Source organism: Hesperophylax consimilis, chromosome 27, assembly GCF_061612785.1.
Source record: "Hesperophylax consimilis isolate HC1 chromosome 27, BYU_Hcon_1.0, whole genome shotgun sequence".
Taxonomy (NCBI): domain Eukaryota; kingdom Metazoa; phylum Arthropoda; class Insecta; order Trichoptera; family Limnephilidae; genus Hesperophylax; species Hesperophylax consimilis.
The window spans coordinates 13,419,152-13,444,428 of NC_142862.1; the positions used below are offsets into that span (position 1 = coordinate 13,419,152).

The 25,277-nt window shown below is 34.2% G+C and overlaps 1 protein-coding gene across 2 annotated transcripts in view; it reads left to right on the forward strand.

The window, feature by feature from the left end:
* atos (atos homolog atossa) overlaps nt 1–25,277 on the forward strand; it is a 140,416-nt gene that overhangs the window by 38,930 nt on the left and 76,209 nt on the right. The window contains exon 2 of one of the 2 annotated variants that reach the window (XM_089647737.1): nt 21,653–21,727. The exons of the other annotated variant lie outside the window; for it this stretch is intronic. The gene's annotated coding sequence lies outside the window, so the exon portion shown is untranslated. The remainder of the gene's footprint in view (nt 1–21,652; nt 21,728–25,277) is intronic. 2 annotated transcript variants of the gene reach the window in all.

Genomic DNA, 25,277 nt, shown 5'->3' on the forward strand with positions numbered 1-25,277 from the left:
GATAAGAGAGGCAGAAGGGGGATGGTTTTACCATGGACCAATACCCAGAACCCCATGTCTCAGGGGTACCTAAGTGTTAATGGACTAAGGCAGGGCTTCCCTAACTGTGAGTCGCGACGCCCCGGGGCGCCGCGGGATCATCCCAGGGGCGTCGTGAGGCAATCTTTATAGCGTCTTCCACACGCACACTTCGGAGCGACTGAGTCCCGCGCCACTTCAGGCCGCCACGCAGAAAAGTCTCACAGTGAACTGCGCTGTAAACCTATCGGTCTTTACTTTTCTGCGCCTGAAGTGGCGCGGGACTCGGTCGCTCTGAAGTGTGCGTGTGGGAGACGCTAATAGGTTGGCTGTCTGTGTTGATCAGCATCATCAGCACCAGTGGCGGTTCGTGGTCTTTTTAACAGGGGGTTCAGAAATTCAAGAGAAGATAAACATATCTAATTAAAATTTACTTACTGTTGTCCTACGTCAAATAGTCGAATACGGCAGCAGTCACACAACTTAAATAAAGTTAGTGGGAGGGGTACCTACATATTATTGTTTTTAAATCACTTTACCTAGACACAATTATTAGATAATGAGAAAAGTTTTATAGGAATTAAATTGTTTAATGTTTTTATAGCACTCAATGTAGGTACGTTGCTAATTATTATTGTTTTTTAGAGAAGAATAATTTCGTAGAATATATAATAGATATTTTAAAACATCAAAAAAACAAATAAAGGTGGCACGAAATAAATTTAAAAATAGGTAGTAGATTTACAAATGCCATAAGCAAACGGTTGGAGAAATGCAGAAACAAGAAAACAAAAATATGTACAAAAATGACTACAAAGTTAAATACCATAATATAACATAAAAAAATAACACTTAACTTGCATCCCTATGGTTCAAAGGTTAAACGTCGGCCGCGAAGTTCTCGGGTTTCTTCGGTTACATTCGTCAATGTTCGGAGGTCACGTGATATCACAACGCGTGTTCGGCGCACACAATTTGTCTTATTTTTGCAAAGAAAGACCAAATTTTGTATATATCACCGTCATAGGGTCTGTACCGGCTAAGATTATTTTGTATGGAGAGTTTGGCGCGGATTTTAACTCGCACAAATTTGGAATAGGCATCGTATTTTTCGGTGGCGCGGGTTTTGAAGGCGAAATTTTAATAGCGTGCTATCTATAATGTGCTTATATTATTATAAAACAAGGATGTTTTATTTTCTCATATTTTTAATGGGGGTTCGCCGCACAAACGCACTTTAGAGAAAACCGCCACTGATCAGCACTGCAGAGTTAAGGGTTTTATTACCGTTTGCGACATCATACTTGTGTGAGACAGGTTTCTCTGCAGTTGCAGTAATTAAGAATAAGTACAGATCAAAAATAAATTTAGAGGCAGAGATGAGAGTGGCGATTTCGAAAATTCAACCTCGTTTTGAGAAACTATGCTCAGAAAAGCAAGCACATCATTTTCATTAATACCTTCCATTTTTGTTTTTATGTTGTGTTCTTTATTTTCTAATAAAAAATTTAGAAACTATTTGGAGTTTTTCTGAAAAATTGTTATTAGGTAACGTACCCATACTACGTGACCCGTTCAGGGGGGGGGGTTCAAAATACTACGCTTGGTACAAATGAGCGGCGGGGGTTTTAGATTTTTAGTCACCGGGGGGGGGGTCGCAAAAATATGGCAACTTCCCAAGGGCGTCACAGTTGAAAAAAGTTTGGGAAGCCCTGGACTAAGGGTTAATGGGGCCGACAGACGTAGCTATAAAAGATCAAAAGATATTTGGCTTGGCGTATTTCGGCATATCGCTCGCCGTACATTTCCAATTGAAATGTATGGCGAGCGATATGCCGAAATACGCCAAGCCAAATAACTTTTGATCTTTTATAGCTACGTCTGTCGGCAGCTTAATTCATACCTTATAATAGTTATTCTAGTTCATTTAGAATCCGTTCTTTCTTTCTATACTGGCCTCACAATTTGTATCGCCGCACAGTGGGCTGAAAATCGCCTTTCATAGACATAGAGACTTGAATTTTCAAGGGTATTTTTTTTTGCTAGAAATGGATTCTGCTGATCATTACTATGCTATAAAATGTCGTACGAAGCAATTGCGTGTACAAATGAAGGAGTTATAATTTTTTAAAGAAAAATTTGTATGGTGCTGACATTAAAAATGAGGTTATCTCTGGAATCATAAGGTTGGCCGTTCTATCTTTACACACAGATAATACTACTATTTATTTGTATTTTTTTGACATACTTCATATTGTGGCGCAAGGTGCGATTATTTTTTTTTAAATCCTCAAAGTTGAAAAAACCCTTTTTAATGTTGATGATTCATTTTAATGCTTAAATGCTTTTAGGCTTGCAGTGTAAATAAAATATTGTAAACTAGACAAAGCATACTCATATGTAAAGCATTTAAGCATTAAAATGAATCTTCAACATAAAAAAGTTTTTTTTTCAACTTTGAGGATTTAAAAAAAAAAAATCACAAGTTTCGCCACAATACAAAGTATGTCAAAAAAAAAACAAATAAATAGTAGTATATTTGTGTGTAAGGATATAATGGTCAACCTTATGATTCCAGAGATAGCCTCATTTTTAATGTCAGCTCCATACAATTTTTTTTTAAATGATGACTCCTTCATTTGTACACGCAATTCCTTTATACAAAATTTTATAGCATATTAATGATCAGCAGAATCCATTTCTAGCCAAAAAAAATACACTTGAAAATTCAAGTCTCTATGTCTATGAAAGGCGATTTTCAGCCCACTGTGCACAGTGTTTTGGCTTGCAGTGTAAATAAAATATTGTAAACTAGACAAAGCATACTCATATGTAAAGCATTTAAGCATTAAAATGATTCATCAACAAAAAAAAGATTTTTTTTCAACTATAGGATTATAAAAAAAAAATCGCACCTTGCGCCACAATATGAAGTATGTCAAAAAAATACAAATAAATAGTAGTATTATCTGTGTGTAAAGATAGAACGGCCAACCTTACGATTCCAGAGATAGCCTCATTTTTAATGTCAGCGCCATACAAATTTTTCTTAAAAAAATTATAACTCCTTCATTTGTACACGCAATTGCTTCGTACGACATTTTATAGCAGAGTAATGATCAGCAGAATCCATTACTAGCCAAAAAAAATACCCTTGAAAATTCAAGTCTCTATGTCTATGAAAGGCGATTTTCAGCCCACTGTGCGCCGTTCCATTTGATCGAGATTCAAATTTCATAATGATGACCCACTGTTCTGTATTTGAAGAAATTTAATGGAGTATCTCTCAGACTTTCGGATAGCGAAACACGCCCATATCACATTTGTTGTGTTCTTTATTCTATGATGGTATCGATATGATTCTGCTCTATGGCCGTGACGTACAGTCGATTTATAACTCTACAAACAGTCGCCTCTCAGCTGTTTGGACATTTGGATTGACCTCCACCATTGTTAGACGTAACGTGCACCTACCTATGCTGATATACACCTACCTTTATCGCGTAATAATAATATTGTTATCACGAATACAAGCACACTTGTTATACGTACACGGTACACATTTATGGAAACCTTCAGCGAATTGATTCGGAATGTTTGAGATGGGTCCTTGCGGTAAAAAATGTGCGTATTTTTATTGGCTTAGTTAAAGTTCTTTTATGTATAACATATTAAATAACAGAACAAAACGTGTTTTAAATAATTTTCGGAGCTTACTTTGCGATTTTTTTCTATCGAGGGAATTTCATATAATTAACGTTTCGGCATAACAGATGTATAGATATTATCTTTGAAAATGACATATATTTTTTTGGAACTTGAAAACTTAAAGAGTTAAAGGAGAAACTGCTCCTTTACAGCCCCGGAAGATGACCCAAGTTGTGGCACCTATAATAATATATACGCCACTTTTTTTAACGTCCCGTACTTAGAAAAATAGTATCGCTTATAAAATGAAACTATTGTCTGATAAGAGTTCGTTAAATGTACTTTCAATTGATGTCTATATTATTTGGGTTGGGTTATTATTGGCTCGGGTCTCGGGGAAACTTACGCTTCAAACTTATTTTCGAAGATGTGCGATTTTTGTGACCCCGAGTGTTGTTCATTATGCACTACAATCATTTCAAAAGTTAGTCATACAAGATGGCTGCCAGGCAATTTTCCATCACCCTAGATTTAGCTTCAATACCATTCGTACAAAATCGCTCCAATGCTCTATCCAGGGCTTTTTAGGTCCATGGTGAAAAGCAAGAAAAACATGTATTATAATAACCTCAAACAGGGACGTACACTGTGTACAATAACAGAGCTTTATTCTTACAACCCGTGGGTTTTATAGATTCATTGTCAGTGCCATGGGTATTGGTCCAACTGATTAGCATTTGTAATTACACTAGCGCAGAAAAATCACGGGATATGATAATTTCAATTTTGAAAAAGATGATAAAATAATTTTCTCAGAATATTATATTAAAGGTAGGTAGGTGCCTATTGAAAATTTGAGTTCATTGAACCAGAGTTACGCAGGACAGATACACGACCGAAATTGGTATTTTTGATATTCACCATATTAGATTTTGACTAATATGGTGAATAACTAACTAACTGACCCGGTACATGCCATTCCATTACAAAGTTTTTAAAACGATTAAACGGTAAATTAATCGGTATAAATGCTAGTAAATCCGTTGATGGAGAAGTGGACAGTGGACACAATCTCTTATCGTCAAACTCCGTCTACTTTTTTTACTTGCCTACCTACATATATACGTATCGTAGATTATGTTTAGTCACGCGTATACTAACACAGAAATACACGTGGAATTAGTTGATACAAGGTCCGATTGCGAACAAACGCAAAATACAACTACGCAATGTCGTAAACCTTGAGAAAATGCTCGCGAAACTGACATTTAACACTCTTATCCATACGGCGCAATATCTCACGCTAAACAAAACACCCATCGGTCATTGTATTTTGTTTTTTATACATTTATTTGAATTGGCGCCCAACCTTAGCGTTCCATCACCCCAAGCCAATTTAGATCTTATTCAAATGCTGTTAGGCTTATTTTTGCGTGTATACTATACTTCTGTTGTTTTGCTGTGAACTGTACGTTAATTTTCTTGTAAATTTTCATCACCGAGTAAAAAGACTGCTTTCATTCTATTGTGTTTTTTTCTCGACCCTTTGAATTGTATGTGCTTTTTTACTTAGTGGTCAATATATAGATTAGTATTGGTTTCAGATTTTAATATTGCAAAGGTTGGTAGGATTACATCATTCCAAAGCAAACGTTACAGTATAGATAGGTACTTTTAAAACATTATTATTGTGGTTGTGGGTTAATGTTTTTGTTTTGAAGGACCAAATTAACGCACTTGACCTGTTGAACTTTGCCACGTGCGTATTTAAAGTCCTGCCACTGAAAGCTCCGTTGAAATCTTAACTTTTTTTATATTTTTAGAGACTATCTAAAACATGTGAACATAGAAAATATTACCTATGGTGTATTTAAGTATAACAATGGTATTTCCTAAGTCTTCCTCACTAGGGGGTCCGGTGCCGAGGACTTAAGTTATTTAATGCCATTCTGCGTCTTCTGTGTTGTTTTAAGTGCTTTAATTAGAGTGTTTTCTTCGCCGTATTTGATTCTTGATTTGTACTATTCATTTTATATCTGGGAGAAGTATGTTGTGGAGTTTTGTTGCAAAATAAATGTAGTTTTGGTCCGAATGTGGTTTTATTATGTTTTTAATGTCATTTGATTCGATCCAGTGTGATGGATGCCTGGTCTAGAAGAGGATTTCGTATTTTTGAATAGTTTCAATAGTATATTTTTTGCATATATTTGTTGTGGTTCCATGATAACTCAACACAGTGACAATTCAATACACTTTTAAAAAGTGATATAAATTCATTAGAAACGATGAAATTTTTTTTAACATAACCTAAACCTAACCTACTTAATAAAGATTTTGTTTCATCACTTTCCATAACTTTATATAACTTTTTAAAGATGTGATGATTTATCCGGTCACCATTTGTTGTAAATTTGGTACATCGAAAACTATTGAAAATTTCAATCCAAGGTGTTCTTCTGGTTACTTTTAAGTATGGTCTTTAAGATTCCTTTTAATTTTATTTTTTTTACATTTACTCCACACAGGAGGCCCTGAGGAAAATGATTTCCCTTAGGGCCAATGTCATCTCTTGAGATGATGTGTGGAGGCTCTTTACTAGGAGAGGAAGGAGTGAACATGTTGTAGGAGGTAGGAAACACAGAGGCCGGCAAATCGTTCCATAGCCGAACTCTTGAACTCAAGAACGGGTCTTGCTAGATAATTTAGAATAAAAACGATTCCCCACAATGTTTCCTGAAGAATAATTCCCCACATTCGTATTCTTTTAGCACATTATTTCTGACAAAAATTTCCATATAAATCGCATCACTAGAAAAGTATTCATCTCTGAAAATTCGTATTTATAAATTAATATAGACTTAAAAATGTTTGATCAAACGTTGCTCTTAAGCGTACCGGTTAATAAAATACGGGGAATTTTTTCTTCTTTTGGAAAATTTCATCATAATTTCGTATTCCGTCGTGATCACGTTTCGAAAACGTGCCACAAATTGGGAACTGCACTTACGTAAAAATAATCAATAATCACCATACTCAGTACATCTGGAACAGGGGTCGATGAAATTTTTGGCTTTATATGTTTTTTAAAATGTCTCCGGACAGTTTTGGAACAGTTGGGACTCTCTGGTGCGGCACTGGAGTCTCCCAACTCTTGGACTTTAGCGTCTCCAATTAGTATGTTAGGCTGAAGGGGAGAAAATGGGGAAGAGGTGAAGAGAAAGGTTGCGAAGTACCTGGCTATAAAGGGCGGAGAAAGTAATAAATTGCCTTTATTATAATTATTAATTATAGCATAATCTATCTTCTATTTATACAATGAAGATTGTCTGTGGCGTTGATTTGATTATACAAATCTATAGATTTATTCCGAGGTTTATGAAATTTTACACACTTGTCCTCCAAAACAAGAAAGAAGGTCACTGTCGACAAGAGATTTCGAAAATCACCAAATCCTCCTTTCCCACCTCTAAAAGCAGGATTTTGATACTTCTAGATAAAACTTTGTTCAAAATGGGAGGAAAATAATGTCGCCATTAATTTTTGTAATTATTATTTTTATTTCTTGCTAGAGCAATCCCGATGAGTTACAAAACTCATTGTAGGACGAGAGGAACTTACAATACGTAAGTGGGAGTTAATAGGTACAATTTTACACTGGTATTTTGATAGAACAAACAAAAAAAAAACAGACAGGGATACACATAAGCACAGATCTAAGGTAGGAATTTAGAAGAAGGTACTTACCCACTAATACATTGGTAAAAATAGATTATGCTCGATTACAAATACAGGAGATAGAATAAGAGAAAGAAAGAAACAAAACAAAGTACAACACGACAAGAATTACGTATTTTCGTTTTTATATGTTTTTAAAAAAGATTCTTTTAAAGCATTACTTTGAATTTTTGGATAATGCTGGCTGTTTTTATACATATATGGAAGAGAGTTATAGAGTGTGTAGGCAATATAGTTAATAGATTTTATTCCATATTTCGTAGTGTGTGTTAGAGGAATGCGGATTTTATTGTTATTCCGAGTATTGTGGTTGTGGATGTCTTGATTGTAAAATAGCTTGATGTTAGTGTGGTTTGATTGTTGGGTTATTTGGTAATGTAACATCTTTGGACATCTGATTTAAAAAAACTCTATGTAAAGCCCTAGCAACGCCGGGGACTTGAGCTGCTACTATTTTATAAAGAAACACATAGTTTATAACTGTTTTTGTTATCTCTTGCTATCGCATTTCTTTCTTTTCACTTCTTCATAAATAGTTTTTTTTCATAAAATGTTATCTTTTAAACGATAACTTAATTGAGGACTCTAAAAATAAGTTTTTGTACCATTGTAAACTTCATAACGATAACAGGTCAACTCATAGTTTGCGACCTACATTTTACCCACTTAGTTTATTTAGAACTCGTGTAAAATTGGCAGTTTGTTGTAACAACCAATATTATATCAATTATATATTGCCAAATAATGGGCTCAGAGAAATCACATAGATTATTTGATATCGTGCGGGCCACATCGATGCATTCTCCTTTGACGGTATGGCGAAAATGGAACAAGGCCCAACCCAATACCAGTACGCTGTACACACTGTACAGAGTACACTGGGCACTATAATCTGTAATATTACTAGGCAGAGGTTCGAAACCTTTTCACAATAATATTACCTTTGTATTCGTAAATATTACCAATTGATATATTATATTATATTGTTTTCTACAGAATCAGCATTATGCTCTACCTACACTTTGCACTCTCTATACTGCCGTCATAAGCAAAAAGGCACCTGGAAATTTCCAATGGTCACATTCTGATGTACGAACCTTTCATGTTTATCAATCTGTTATAATAAAAGTACAACAGAATGTGACCATTGAAATTTTCCAGTTGCCTTTTTACTTATGACTGCAGCGTACGCATAAGTAGGGTAGGCACACGGAGAAAAACGAGTATGATTGATTTATTGAACTCCTATTAACAAATGGTAGCAGAAGTCGGGGACGCCCGAGGAAGACATGGCACAATCAAGTGAATCAGATACTTGTGTCTGGCCATGTCAAGAGTCAGAATAATAGAAGTTTATGTATGAATGTGAATGAGGCAAGGAGTGTGTGCCAAGACCGAGTTGTTTGGCGGTCCGTCCTCTCTGCTTACCCCTTCGGGGAAATGGTTATTTAGTTCTGTTAATGTTACGTAAATTTTGTTTCAAAAATATTAGTCTATTCAGAATAAATCAGAACACGTGTTCATGCAGGTGTCCTTTCCTAATAAATAAAATGTCGAATTGGTACAATATTAGAATTTTTAAGAACACGTGTTCCTATATCCTGATATCATATACGTGTTTTAACAACAGTTTGTTAGGAAACCTGTCAATTCATTCGTTGAAGGCCTGCAGTCCTAATTTTAACAAGAATGCGAATAATATGACCAGATTTTTAATAAATTTGCAATCTTTTATATCAGTAAGTTTTCTCCGTGCAGCGGTTGCAAACCTTTTCGATGATTTTTTTAAATTGAAAAACGTTTTCAGATCTGAACGAACCACATTATAAGGACGGGTTGCTTCACATTATTTGAAAAATTCATCAAATTTCATAGTTAAAATTCATGTTCTATGAAAGTCCTATACAAGTTCTGTTATTTCACAGAAATGTAGATGATTCATTGAAATGAAGCTGTAGAATGTCTATGATTTATTGAAGTGAAGCTGTATAAATGTCAACGATTCAGTGAAGTTAAGCTGAAGAAATGTCGATGATTAATTGAAATGAAGCTGTAGAAATGTCGATGATTCAATGAAAAGAAGCTGTAGAATGTCTATGATTCATTGAAGTGAAGCTGTAGAAATGTCGACGATCCGGTGAAGTGAAGTTGAAGAAATGTCGATGATTAATTGAAATGAAGCTGTAGAAATGTCGATAATTAATTTAAATGAAGCTTTAGAAATGTCGATAATTAATTTAAATGAAGCTTTAGAAATGTCAATGATTAATAGCTTGAAATGAAGCTGTAGAAATGTCGAAGATTCATTAAAATGAATGAAGCTGTATCGATGATTCATTGAAATGAAGCTGTAGAATTTCTATGATTTATTGAAGTGAAGCTGTAGAAATGTCGACGATTTAGTGAAGTGAAGCTGAAGAAATGTCGATGATTCATTGAAAGGAAACTGTAGATTGAATTCACGTAAATATCTATTAAGAGGAAGCTACAAGCCAAAAATGTGTATATTCTTGGTATATTGTAGGTAATAGTCAACCAATTCGTTATAAAGATTAATCAAAATAGTGATTTGGCATTAAGATTCGCCTCAAGAACTTATAAGTACGTTCAGTTTCACGAATCAGAATAATAATTTACTATGCTTAGGGATATTTAAAAAAAATCATAAAATGGTGGCCAGTGATTCTCATTGAATTTTATTTGGGACAGGCGGGACTAAACAATAATAACTGATTTATATAAACATGAAGTTTGATGAGTTAACGAACAAAAATGCGGTGGTTGATATATAATCAGGGAATTACGAAAATTACGCCTTTATATGGAGCGCGGTTAATATCTGATTATTTTAATTAATCTTTTAATGACGTGATGTTTTGGGAAATCATCATTAAAAATAATCTACGTATCTATATTGTATTAAATTATTGTTTTTGAATCTATACTTGTTTTTTGGATTTGGTGTCAAAGGTCAGTCGTCGGTCAATGTAAATTACCGTGTTAGCCATAGACATCGAAATTGATAGACTTGCATGTAATACGAGCTGGAGGTAAACTACGTGACCATATTTTTGGCACCAGGAAGGTTCAAGAATACTTTGAAGAAACTATGAAATCAGTCGTACATTGACCACCGAAGGGCGAACATTGAAATAACCAGACAGAAAAATAAAGTTTGCTAAAGTAAGGCGAAGGTTTGCAGCGCATTAAATTGTGGGACTTTTCTACGCAGAATCTGAATGTTCGGTTTTAAACGAACCACCTGGCGTAGAAACGGGAAAATGTGTGAGGTGCGTAAATTATAACATATTTGTAAAAGTGTCTTTAACTAAATAAGATAATAAGATTTTCAATTTTGGGAACAAGCCCGAACTTTTGTTCACCCGATTTGGGATTTGCAGTTAAGTTTCTTAAGCAGCCAGCAATTTGCGCTCCATTGTAAAAATAACTAAATCGTTCAGATTTTATTTTCGAGGACCGAATAGTGATGTCACGATGAGATTTGCCTGTGTATCTAATGTCAATTTTGTTTATTGGCAATTCATAGAAAGGGAGACCGTCACACCGCCTCCCGCGCTCGGTGCAATTTGGTTTGATCCCCTTTTTGGCTCTCGTTTATCAATTTGAATGTCTATGGTGTTGACGATTTTAAATAATTGAACCTTTACTCAATGTGTTTTAATTCAAGGCCAACAAGGAGAAGATTTTTTTCTTAGAGCTTCCTTCCATCCGTTCCGTTTTGATTATTTTCTGAGATATCTCTGTTATTGATAAGAACAGAGTGACTTACATTTATTGGCCTCTGAACTTTAGACATGTAATCAATGATAAATTATGCTATCTTTGCATGGCAACATGATTATAACCAGTTCTTTTTTTATTGTAATTGTTTTTACAAATTTGTTTGTAAAAAAGTTAGCATTATTGATTAATGCAATCTGGGGTCAAAAATAAAACATTTTAATTCAATAGTATTTTATGTTGTTTTATTTTATTGCCCCACAAGAGTCAGTGGAACTATGGCATACCCAATTGGGGTAGGTTATGAGACTGAAGGTAGTGGGAAAGAGAAAGAGATGAGATAGTTGAAGGTTAGAACGTACGTGGTATTCTGATGTCTGTTAAGGCGAAGCTTAATGCTAAATCACTATTTTGATTAATCTTTTTAACGAATTGGTGTACATTATGAATACCAAAAAATATGCTTTATATAAATTGAAGGTTTCCTATCGTTTCGCTTGAGTAGAATACAAATAAAGAATAAATTACTCAATAAAAATATGAATGTAACATGCAAAAAAATATATATGTAATAGAAATGCCTATTACCTACAATATAAGGTATACCAAGAATATACACATTTTTGGCTTATAGCTTCCTCATCTATATATGTTCTTCAATTTAAAACTTTTGAATGTTATTTTATTACACACCAATGTAATATTGAAACATTTAAGAAGAAGATATTATTAATAAATCTAAACGACAGATGAAACATCTCTATAATCGGGTTTCAATCAAATAGCTTAGTGGTGAGAGCGTTGTTCCGGTAAGACCGAGATCTTGGGTTCAATTCCTAGTTGCGACAGTTTGTATTATTTTTTGTTTTAAATTAACTCAAGGGCGCAACTTCCCTAGCTAAGGCCCATTGTCCACGTAACCGCACGTCATGCGCACGCTTTCTTCAATTGACGATTGCAAGACGAATGCTTGCATCTTGCGTAGAAACAATGAAATCTATGTCCACGAAGCGGCAACGTCACGTCAGCCGCTCGTCATGCGTTCGTAATGCGGTGTAACATGTCACTACTCGACCGACCGCATTGCAGTATTTTGTCTTTGTATCAGTGGTCCAACAGTAGAGACTAAATTTTGGTACGTATGTTTAGTCATTCGGTAAAATTATTGAAATACAGAATCATCTTCTGAAAACTCTCTGGCAGCAACAAACAATCTACAATTTATATTTATTTCGATGTATGGATGAATCACGTACTTTCTTCGCCTGTTTCGTCGTCTTCTAATAAAATTGTATGCTATAATCACTTCATCGTCATCACTTGACATTTTCACAACAAAAGACGTGCTTTCTCGATGCTAGTTAAAAGAAAACTGAGACGTTTTGTAACGTGACTGACTATTGCATGAAGCAGCGTGGACATAACAAATATGCAAAATACGCCTATCTCATAGACCTATGTCTGTGGCCTATCTTCATTTGTAGGTTACATGCATCCTACAAAAGACGACTGTGTGGACAATGGGCCTAAGTCCTCCGTCATCGCAAGCAACATTTTTAGCTTATTATTATGAAATTATTATGAACAGGAATTCAAATATTGACAGGGAAATGTTTGTATAAAAGAACAAGTTTAGTCTACTAAATCAACGATTGGCCATTTCTGTATGACCGAACCCAGCGTCAGAAGTCAGAATATTATAATACTAGAATGTAGTATCACTAACAGTATGGTAGAAGGGAAGAGGGCAGTGGCGTCACGTTAGTTCGCTGCTTCTGACTGGCTGACGGTTTTGGCACTGAATAATATCTCTCCCCAAGGCCTAGAGGTCCCTGTCGCTTCAGATGTTCAGTTTTAATTCTGGCTTCGTTATAATTATGACACGTGAACGTTTTGCTTGTCACGTGTTACATGATGTGTGTTATATCACACTTCAAATTTAGAAATACCTGTGATATCAGTATTGCAGCCGACACGTAATATCTGTGGCCAATTGTTTCCGGTAACAAAGTTGTATGTGCGAACATTCATTTCAGATTCATCTTATCCCGGATTCAATGCGAGAGGATAATATGTGTTATTTATATTCTATAAGTCATAATGGGTAGCGCAGAGTTGAGCCAAATAACACATGATTAGGATTGGGTGTTTGTTTATATACAGGGTGTCCGGGGGAAAAGTGCCCTAACTTAACTTTCTCAGTGACGTTTCACAAGGACATCACACTATCTACATACAGGGTGTCCGGGTGTAAGGTGCACTAACTTCGGAAGTTGATTCTACGTGATGGTAGAAGTTAAAAAAAATCTAAATAACTTTTTTCGATATTACAATATTTTAAGGTAGTTTTTAGGTTAAAAAGTTGAAGTGTTTATATGGAAAAATATTTTTGTATGGGGAAATAAACATTGAAATTTGAAAGAAAAAAATGAGAAATTTGAGAAAACTCTAACTTCACTTTTATCTCGTTCATATAATAAAAAAATAATAAATACTTTTTAATGTTAAACTGATTGTTACGATAGCGACGCGAAATATGAATTATTCATTTTGGATATTTTTAGGATTTTATTAATGGCATCCAGTATAAACTGCTGGCAAACTGAAAAGAGTTAGAGCTCTTTCTTGTCAAAAAATACGTATTTCCGCATGATAGAAAAAAAACGATAAAAATACTCATATAAAATATGAATGCCCGCCATATACAGGGTTTTCCAATAAGAGGTGTTATTTTGAATAGCCCGCTATTTCGCTAGATGTTACCTTTGAAGCTGTCATTTTTTTACATTTGACAAATAAAAACTACGCCACTAATAAAAATGGAACGATACACGCTTTAACAACGCATTGAAATTATTAAAATTCACTGAGTGAATCAAATGCAAATCATCTTGAGTGATTAGGCCCATTTCCACCTCGGTGGCTTCGTCAACAAGCAAAATTGTCGCATCTGGGACTCGGAAAACCCAAGAGTTATTGTTGAAAAGCCTCTCTATCCTCAACGTGTGACTGTTTGGTGCGGTTTATGGTCCGGCGGAGTCATTGGACCTTACGTTTTCGAAAATGAGGCTGGAGCAACAGTTACGGTGAATGGATTGCGCTATCGAGAGATGATTAATGATTTTTTATGGCCGGAATTGGATGGTATTGATCTGGACAACGTTTACTTTCAACAAGACGGCGCTACGTGCCACACAAGCAACGAAACCATTGATCTTTTACGATTGAATATCAAAATAACACCTATTATTGGAAAACCCTGTACATAGATATTTATATTTATCCCATTAACACTTACAAAGACCCTAATACGCTGGAGGGGTTAACTAGAAACGAAATTTTCAAATAAAGAATGAATTGAATTTGTCTTACATATTTTTTGTTGTGCTTTTGAATATTCCGGCTCGTGCCTCTTATCTGCCCCGGGCCTCTAGCTGTTGCCACGCCACTGATCAAATCTTATCTATGATCCAATCATAACTTGATTTCATCTTCAGCCCGTCTGCTCACTTTCCCCTTCACGAACAACCTCAATCTTGGCCTCTTCGGCTCATTCGATCGTCGCAATCTTAAAACAAACTTATATTATTTATTGGTTGGTGATAAATTCTATTTTATTTACACTAAGTAATAAAACTAACTAACTATCACTCCGTTTCCGCAGAGGTAGGCAGAGTTTTTGGCACACACTCTGCTGTAACCTCATATATCGTCTCGACAACAGATCGTTTCTACGACTCATTCTCGAGTTCAACCACTCGGCTGTGCAACGATTTTCCAGCTTATGTGTTTCTTCCCTCATAGAACATGGGCCTTTCATGATCCAATTTTACTCCTTTCTTTCCTCAAAGAGACTCTCCGCACAGCATCCTCAAAGGTGCAATGGATAGATAAGTGTCAAACGATTTTCCTCGGGGCCTCCTTGTGGATACTGTAAAAAAACTAATTATTATTGATTGTATGGTACAACCACACAAAATCAAAACATGACTTTTGTATGCTTACTTTTTCTTGTATGCTTACTTTTTCTTGTATGCTTACTTTTTCTTGTATGCTTACTTTTTCTTGTATGCTTACTTTTTCTTGTATGCTTACTTTTTCTTGTATATAAACTAGCTGACGTGTACCCTGCTTTGCTGGGGGTTAACCTTAGGAGATAGACATATACCTTCACGGACTTTTCTGTAGACCTTTTTAAAATATACAATTCCGTAGTACATTGTTTTGATATATCTAATAAGATTTAGCCAGCGTTAGCAATGGAAGCGCCCGAAAATATATTTTTTTACGACTTGATTAAAAGACATCGACTTTTCTCTACTTTCTACAAATATAATATGCATGTTTTATATACATAAATATTCGGGAAGAAATTCTCTAAATGATAGTGAAAACCCTATCAAAATCCGTTGCGTAGTTTAGAAGAACTAAGCGCACAAACAAACAGACGCCGATAGCGACTTTATTTTATACTATTTATGTAAAATAATTCTCTCCGCTTGAAAAAAACATATTGTTACAATTTTTCTGTTTTGTTTTGCGGTTTAAAACAGTTTTTTTTACCTCTACCATTATTTACCGACGTTTCGAAATACTTACGGTTTCAATTATCAGCTTAAAAGTCAAACAACAACCCTTTTTCTGGACGACCATGAAATCCAAGCTTCTATTTCTTAATGTTATTTATTATTTAAAACGACTGCAACGATAAAATTATTTAAATGTGCACGGTTATTTTCCTTCATTGTGTATCTTAGAATATCTTTAGAAGCTGCTTCTTTTATGAAAAGCTTTTTCTCTTTCTGTCAAATTTATATTATAATAATCAGACCTACTAATTTCGTTTTCCTGTGACGTGTTATTTCTGCGTGAAATTATTCACGCTCAATGAACTCAAATTTGCTTTGAATTTAAGTTTCATTTTCAAAATTGGAACTGACTGTCTGAACAATAATTCAGTTAAACGTTCAAGTAGGTATAATATTTGTAATAATAGTTGTCATTTTCAAAATTTTAATTATAATAGCCTGTGATTTTTCACAGGTAATTTCAATTGTTTGTGATGTGCGTTATCCCTGTTTAAAATTATTTACATTCAATGAACTCAAAAATGCTTTGAATTTAAGTGTCATTTTCAAAACAGGAACTGCTTGTGTGATGAAAAATAAAGTAGGTACGTAGATATAAAATAATATTAAACAGAAAATATTCGTCTTTTTCGAAATTGGAATTATAAATCAAAACCTTTCACGGTTTCACGCCAGTTTATAATAATATTGTTGACAATTACTGTGTCATCGTTAAAATTACCAAACTGTCATGTCACTAATTTCTGCTTTTGTATTCAATAAACTTACTGATAATATCAAAGCAGAACATAGACTTAGCATTTGAGCACGGTTTTCTAATTAATTTTGCTTGTACTTCTCAAACTACAAAACCCTTCCAGCATAATATCAATTCACTCAATTGTACAAAATGAAGTAAATTCACTAACGAAATCGTAGATTTTTTTATTGAACATGGTTTCGTAATTAATTTGACCCATTCTAAATTTGAACACGCGTGAAAACAAATCTGCCATTCGCAAGCCGTACGTGCACCTTCTCGCTCACACAACCACATTGATTCGAGTGAGAAAAAGACAACAACATCGAGCGCTCTTGAAAATTTTCCCGCTGAAAAAGTATAGCTGTTTCTCTTACTCTCGTGGCTTATTTATAAGAGAAAGAGTGATGGCAATAGGAAGTTAAATAATCTATTTGAAAAAAAATATTTAGAAATATTTTAAATTTATTTTCGGTTTAAACCGGTTTGGATATGGTGTTTATTTTGTTTTTTCAATGACGTTTCACAGCTGTTGCGTTACCTAACGCTTGACAATAACAATGATATGCGTTGGTCTAGTCATCGTGATTATAAAATCGTATCCACTCATTTCATTCCGAATTCATAAATAAACCATATATTTATGAAATCACAATTGTTTTATATGTATAAAGGTGTCCTGGGTAAAATGCGCACTCACTTACCGCACGGTATAAGGACACTCGTTTACCTTATCTTAGTGTTGCCAATTTCTACCGACATATTTTTGAAGATAATCTTTTTTAAGATGCCGAGTAATCCTATGAAATTCCCTCGGAAAAGACCCTTAGACCTCTAAATCGCAAAGTATGATCCGAAAATTATAAAAAAACACACCCGGTTCTGGTATTCATGCTGTAGGTACGAAAAAATTCACGGTGTTTCTTTAAATGCTACATATTAAATCAGATGTCGTCAGATTTATGTTCTATTTTAATCGGTCGTGTTATTAAAATATTGTGTTCACACCAACAGTCGCTTACGCCTATTGATTATTATCGTCTTTTTTTAAAATATTACCGCGCTCCTTCTATCATTCGTATTTACATTTCTCCCTTTCAAACCATCTTTAGTAATCTTCCTTTCAGCGCCCACCATTTTTATTTTTTAATGATAAACTAATGTTTATAAGACAAGGTTTTTTATGCATAGCACAAAGGATAACAAATTATTATAAGCAATAATTAGTCGCCTGAAATAAACAAAAATTGAAAATATCCCCGAAGTAAAAATAAATGCCGCCGAGACTAATTATTGCTTATAATAATTTTTTTCCCACCATTTTTGTACATTTATTTCATCAGACTTTTCGACTTTTTACGATTACGTATTTAGAATTTAGTGTTCGGTTCAGAGATGTGCAAAATGGGTACCCAAAACCATTTGAAATGCATAATGGAAATGGGTAAAAACTTTTCCATTTGAAAATGCAAAATGCAAAATGGGTTTTAGAAAAGCATTTCAAATGCAAAATACCTATTTTCAAAATGCATTGAAAATGCAACATGGTGAAACAATTAAAATAATTATAGAATTTTTAAACAATTTTGTTTTTAATAATGGACATCAATGTAGAACAAATATATTACATGATGGTAAATCCAAAAACACCACTACAGATTATGAAACCACAAAAAAATTGCGCGGGACTAATGTTGCCAACGTATAAACATAGAAACTGCTATCTAACATTTAATATTACAGCGTCATGGCTCCATGTACAGTATTTGAATCAGTATTTTTTGTAATGGTATCACTCAATTGCCAGGGCTCCTACCAGGGAGCAACTTGACAAATGTAAATTATCTCTCATAGCGAGGTTGAGGAACGACTGATATTTGGGGCTTATGAAAAAAAGATGTGTGGAGAAAGTAGGAAGAATGTTGCAAAAAAGCATTTTAAATGGAAAATGCATTGAGAAAAGCATTTAAATGGAAAATGCATTGAGAAAAGCATTAAAAATGCAAAATGCAAAATGGTTTTTAGAAAAGCATTTAAAATGAAAAATGGAAAATACCCATTTTGCATTTCCATTTGAAATGAATTTATTTGAAATAAAGCACATCTCTGGTTGGGTTGACAGTGTAGTAGTGTAAGGTGTAAAAGTTTACAAAATGAACGTCCGGTGTCAGTGGCGTGCGCCGAGAATGCATCCATTTCCCAGCGCACGCCCATGCTTCAATGGCGGCGACTGGTGAAAGTAGATACTATTTCTGTTTGACCTGACATGTGCTAATGCACACTTTCTCAAACTGTCCCTATTGTTGCTACTTATTCTTTAGTAATAAATTACTAAGGACGGGTTGTTTCAGAGAATTTGAACAATTCGTCAAATTTCAAACTTAATTGTCAAGTTCTGTGAAAGTTCTTTTCAAGTTCTGTTATTTTTTAATTTCTGTCAAGTAATTGCCCTATAATTATATATTAAAATAATTTGAATAGGACTTTCATAGAACCCGTGAATGAAAGTTGAAATTTGACTAAGTGATACAATCTTCATTAACTTCTAACAAAGTGAATTAAAAACGTATAAAACACAAGAAAATTAAAAATAAATTTTAGAAGCGACCGATAATCGAACCCTGAACTTTCTGTACCCTGACTGTTTCCAATTTTCAACCACACGGAGAAAATTGTGTATTGCTAATTTATTAAGATTCTCTTCAAATTATTGGTAATCCCTTAACGAATGAATGAATGAATGAATAGGTGTCCTGATAAACTTTTAAAAAATACGAATATATTATCAATATTTTCAAAGCAAATTCAGGCGCATGAACACGTGTTCCGACATATTATGAATTGAGTAAAAGTTTATCAGAAAACCGCCTGCAATCCTGGTTTTAACCGAATTACCAATAATTTGAAGAGATTCTTAATACATTAGCAATTGTCATTTTTCTCCGTGCATATATTAATTGAAAATCACTTAAATTGTTTAAATTTATTTTCCGTGAGAGGCGAGAGACAATTTAAAGTCTCATTCACATAATGAGTGTTGTAGCGCGATCGATTTCGTCTTTATTTTAGTGCGAATTCCATTAATTTTGCCCATCTATTTGTCTATTCCTACTAAAAGCTCTATATCTGAACTTAGCATCTATCGGTTAATATTTTTTAATTATTTACGTTTGTGCTGTGACTCTCCGTCTGCACTAAAATCGACGTTAAAAACGCTAGCGTCGTGTTTACACTAAGGGCGACTTGCACCAACTATCGCAAATTTTATCTTAAATTGTATTTAACTAAACGTATTTAAGACCCTAAATACATTTAACTTAAATGCGTTTAGTTGCGTCCTGCACCACGCAGTTCGGTGGCAATTTTAGTTAAACGTGTTTAAAGCGTCGGTAAAACAGTTACCGCGTGGTTACCGCCATTAACGCGTAAATAAAACAGCTACGATGTTTCATTTTACTTGAAGTGTCAAAATATTTTGTGATTGTGTGTGTGGTTTAATAGTGTGTTCATTTATTTTGAAGAAAAAGTTAAAGCAAATAGACATAATGATGAAATAAGACAAAAAGAGCTTCTGTTGTTGGAATTAAAAATAAAACAATTATCCGAGTAATTTTGTTTTTTATTTCTTTTACATATTATATTGTTTTAAAGTATTATAAGAATGCTGTAGGTATGATTAGAAGTTTACAACCTTGCAAAGTACTCCTCGATAAGGAGTGTTAGCTTCAAGTTACGAGCACCTCGCTGATGTTTTTATTGGTGTTGAATTTTAACTGAGGTTTAATTTCTTGCACTATGATGTCGTTTTTTTACAGAGACGAAATCTTCTTTGAAACTTCTTGGCACTGAGTGTTTCAAATAAATTTGTTCTTGTGTTTACTTCTCTGACTATAAACGGTCTACTTATAAACTCTATAATTTCTTCATCATCGTCAGAATACAAATCCCAAATGTTCATTGTGAATACAAATTAAAATGATATAGATTTTAACCATAATCAAAAATCTAAGGGATAACCTAAACAATTTTTGACAGTACTGCTTTATGAGTCGGGCTAAACGCGTTTAACTCGGTTAAACAGCCCATTTTGGGTATTTAACTTTGACAGTTCTTTAAACGCATTTAACGACTTAAATTTTGTGGTGCAAGACGCCAAGTCGACTTAAATCAAATAATGTGTTTAAAATTATATTTAAATCAAATTTAACTTATGGTGCAAGCCGCCCTAAAGTGTTAAACGTCAGCACATCAGCATGTACGTTGTAGCAAAAAAACCGTAGCGTGAATGGCTCTGTGCCAAGCTCTTGCCGAAAAATTAAAGTTCCTAAACCGTTGTTGATAATACCAAGTTTTTACTGTTTTTATTGATAGTATGTATACGTAAACTCAATGATAAAATACGGAATAGTTTTTTTGGGAAACTCAGTAAACGCCAAAGATGTTTTTATCATCCAAAAGAGGTGCCTACGAAAAATTACAAACTCTGATCACCGGGAATTTTTAGATAAGCCTTCTTATAGGTCCAGAAAAAAATAATGTATAAGGTCTATGAAAACTGCTTTAAAGTTAAAAATCTCCTACTTACGAACCCATTTTCGGTTATAGTTTTATTGTATAATGTGGCAAATTGAGTTATTTATAAAATGATCAAAAACATTTAAATATTTGTGCCTAAACATCCACGAAATAAAATAAAAGGCACTTTGTGGCCATGTGTTTTTCTTGCATAAATCAAAACAGGTGGATGGTGTTAAGCGGGAATTTAAACCTTATCGCCATCTACGTAAAGGTTGTTATTGATAGCGGCTCGAATCAAAATATTACACGACGTAGTGCATCGTCAGTATATAACAAATAACAACCTTCCACGTAGCATCAAACAAATAACCGACATACTTAAATTTAAATCATCACTAAAAACATTTCTACAACAAATGTCACTACACCTTAAATGAATACCTTACATAAATTAAATACCTCTGTTTTTTATTTTTTATTTTCATACATTTGTTAACATGTAATTGTTGGTTTATGTAATATAGTGTGTATTTGTTGGGTTAGCTGGAAGAAATAGGATGTAACCTATAAGCTATACCCTTTGTACTCTGTATTTTTGTACAGTAAATATTTTTTGAATTTTGATTTTTTTTAAAGCTAATATATTACTTTCTTTTAATTGCAGGTAATACTTTCAACATTGAAATGACGTGTATCTTCACTGGAGGAACCTTTTCATACTCGCATAAAAGAAAATACGGTAGATATACTATACCTCATCATTTTTTTAATATTAATTACCTGGGGATCGCACCCGTTATTCACTACCTTCAATTTAACGTTTTTCTTACTTTTAAAATATAAACGGTTGCGATCCACATGTTAATTGAAGATAGTTTTGTAAAGATAAAGATACAGCGTTTGAAAGTTTGAGGAATAACAATTATTACACATTATGTTTTTAGCCATAATCGACCATTACACCGAGTTAGTGTGGTTACATTACCGTGTGTTTCGAAATTACCTGCTGTTATCAGTAATTACACCAATAATAAATTAATAAGAAATAGCTAACACACTTCATTATAAATGTAGAGCTTAGTTTATAATTTATGTAAATGTACTAAAAAAAGGCGTAAATATTTACATGATATTTCGAAGCATGCACGGAGAAAAATGATCCTGTTAAAAAAGTGCATGCCACTTTCCTTATAAAATATTAGTCATTCAGAATATATCGAGAACGGTGACCGGATAAATCATCAAAATGATAATTCATCACATCTTTAAAAGGTTACATAAAGTCATGAAAAGTGATGAAACAAAACTATTAACTATTAAATGATACTACTAACTGTGTTAAGTAGGTTAGATTAGGTTTAATTTTTTTTTCATCGTTTCTAATGACTTTATATCACTTTTTAAAGGTGTGTTGAATTGTCGATTTGTTGATTTATCATGGAACCATCGAGAACACGTGTTATTTTCCTAATTAATATCATTACGGAATGCGACAATATCAGTATATCAATATCAGTATCAATATTTGAATGAACACGTGTTCCGCCGTCCTAATAAAACATTTTGCGTCTGACTGATATTTTGTTACAAACTCTGTCAATTAATTTGTTGAAGGCCTGCAGTCCCGTTTTTAACATGAAAACGAATAATTTGACGATTTTGTTTTGCAAGATTTCTCCGTGTAAAATTTTAAGCAGATTACAATATAAATAAATAAATATAAGTAAGAATCGTGGCTCCCTTATCAGGCACAAGAGCTCCTCTTTTCTGATAAGGTATACATGACTAACTATGTACCTAAATATGATATATTGCAAAATATGTATGTATTAATGTAACTATGATCTATATTAAAATAATAAAAAAAAAAAAAAAAAAAAAATATATATATATATATATATATATATATATATATATCACACCGCCTATTTGGCGACCAGCATGGGCAAATATGCATTTAAAGTGGCGACCACCGACATTTGGCGACCGATATACGGTCGCCACTTTGTTTTCTCAAAATTTTTACACAGTTCAATAATAGATGTCGTTACAAGCATCTCAGCGAAATTAGTCCTGGTCGCCAAATTGGGCTGGGAGTGCAAGTTTTCGAATATTTAAGTTCCGGAGTCTGTCGCGAGGCAGCTTGGCGCTAGGTGATATACACAGCCACGTATTCCGCATTTCATTCCTGGCCTTTAGTGGCGACTGGGTATGACGAATTATTAATTTCACAACAAGCCTTTAGTGGCGACCGGGTACGACGTATTCTGCATTTCATATCTAGCCTGAAGTGACGACATTTCATAACTAGACTAAAATGGCGACCGTGTTCGACGTATTCTGCGTTTTATTCCTAGCCGTTAGTGGCGACCCGAAACGACGTATTCTGCATTTCACGTTTAGCCTGAAGTGGTGACCGTGAAGGGTACAATGTTGCCGGTTCGTTTCAACTCGCGGTGGCTGGTTATTTGCGACGTTGCAGCACATGTTTTGCCAGTGGTCTCGAATGTCTTACTATTTCAAATGTATCTATTTTCAATTTAATACCGAGTATTGACGTCTGTACGTTTTAGAGTTTATTTGGCGACCAATCATTTTAGTGTCTTGTCTACATACAGTATTGATTACTGTCGATACAATGAAAGCAACTCGTTCTAAATAGAAGTTAAAAAGCACAAATAGAAATTTAGAATGTGGGTATGGATAGCACTTCCCTGGAAACCATTTAATGACCAACATCCCTGACATAGGCCACACCAAGTGGTTGGCTACGTTTCGTGACTTAGCAGGTGTGTCCGTTTTCATGGGGTAATGTTTGCCCAGGTCTTGGTGGTGGGTGCGATGACCGTTTACAACCGGTTACCGCGGTCAGGGCCGCACGGTAATGCCGGGGCCTGACCCTCAGACTGACGACTGAGGGTGTGCTGCCTGCCCCATCAACTAGTTGGGCAACTGTTGTGCCGGTTCGTGACCGAAGCGGACCCAGCAACAGCGTTCGGGGACATTTGGGGTGACCTCTCCTGCCGGATTCTCCCGGCTCATCGCCTTGCACCGCAATGGGTGGGTTGGGTTCATACCAACCATCACTACTGTCCACTGTGATCCCTAGTTTACCACACACTCCTCATACCCTTTTCTTCCCAGACCTTCCTTTCCCTTTATAACATTGCAGAAAAATATACAAATAAGAAAACAATTAACTGGTGAACATTAAACAAACAACCATAAGGAACTCCAGTCCATTATTTTTATATGTTATTATTAGTAATGACATTCTGACTTAAATTACAGCATTTTAATTTCATGGTATCATCTTCTTTTTATTCATTTTATTAAAATCTAATTTAAAAAAAATCTAATTTCAATTTCTCTACAAAGTCTCACATGGCGTCTCCAATAATACTAAACAATAGGTACGCCTGTACCTAACAACTGTCTTCACAATGCAATCACCTTTCTGAATGCTCCTGGCTATACTTGCAAGTATCTCAGATTTAAAGTAAAATACACAATGATCATACAAACAAAAATAAACAAAACCGTTACATTGACAAGTCGGCGGAAAACAAAATTCTTATTATTAATTCATAAATAGAAATAGCATATTAGGGTTGTACTGCAATTATTTGTCATAAAGTCACAAGTAATAAACTAGTTTTTTCGATCTTTTTATTGTTTTTGTAAATCAAAATCGCATTCCAGGTTGTACTCCTAAGGGTAAGGCTCATTAACAATTTATTAGTATGTAATTTTATTTGAATAAATGTTAAAAATATAAAAATTGATTATTTTTTCGGCATGGAACGCCTTGTTGTATTTTAAATTGTTTTATATGGGAAAAATTATTTCGCAACGAGTGTTTCACATAACGAGTAAAATTCTGGAACGAATTAGTCTCGTTATGAGAGGTTCCACTGTACTTAAATAACTACCCTTTACAAAATAGTTTTATATTTATTTATTTACTTATTAATTGACGCCTTGAAGGCTTTTACATGAATACACGTTTACAAGGATACTTTTTCAGAATCACAATATTAAGTGTATATAATTTAGAACATAACACTTGTTTAATTTACATATAAATGACATGGAACGTAATATTAGTCATTCTTGTTTCTTATTTTACGTAGATGACATGAAATTATATAAATGCATTGACTCCGTAGATGACTGCAACCAGTTACAAGAAGACATTTACAAAATTGAACAATATTGCGAAAACAATCAACTATTTCCAAACATAAACAAATGTAATGTTATTACCTTTTCACGTAAAAAACATCCAA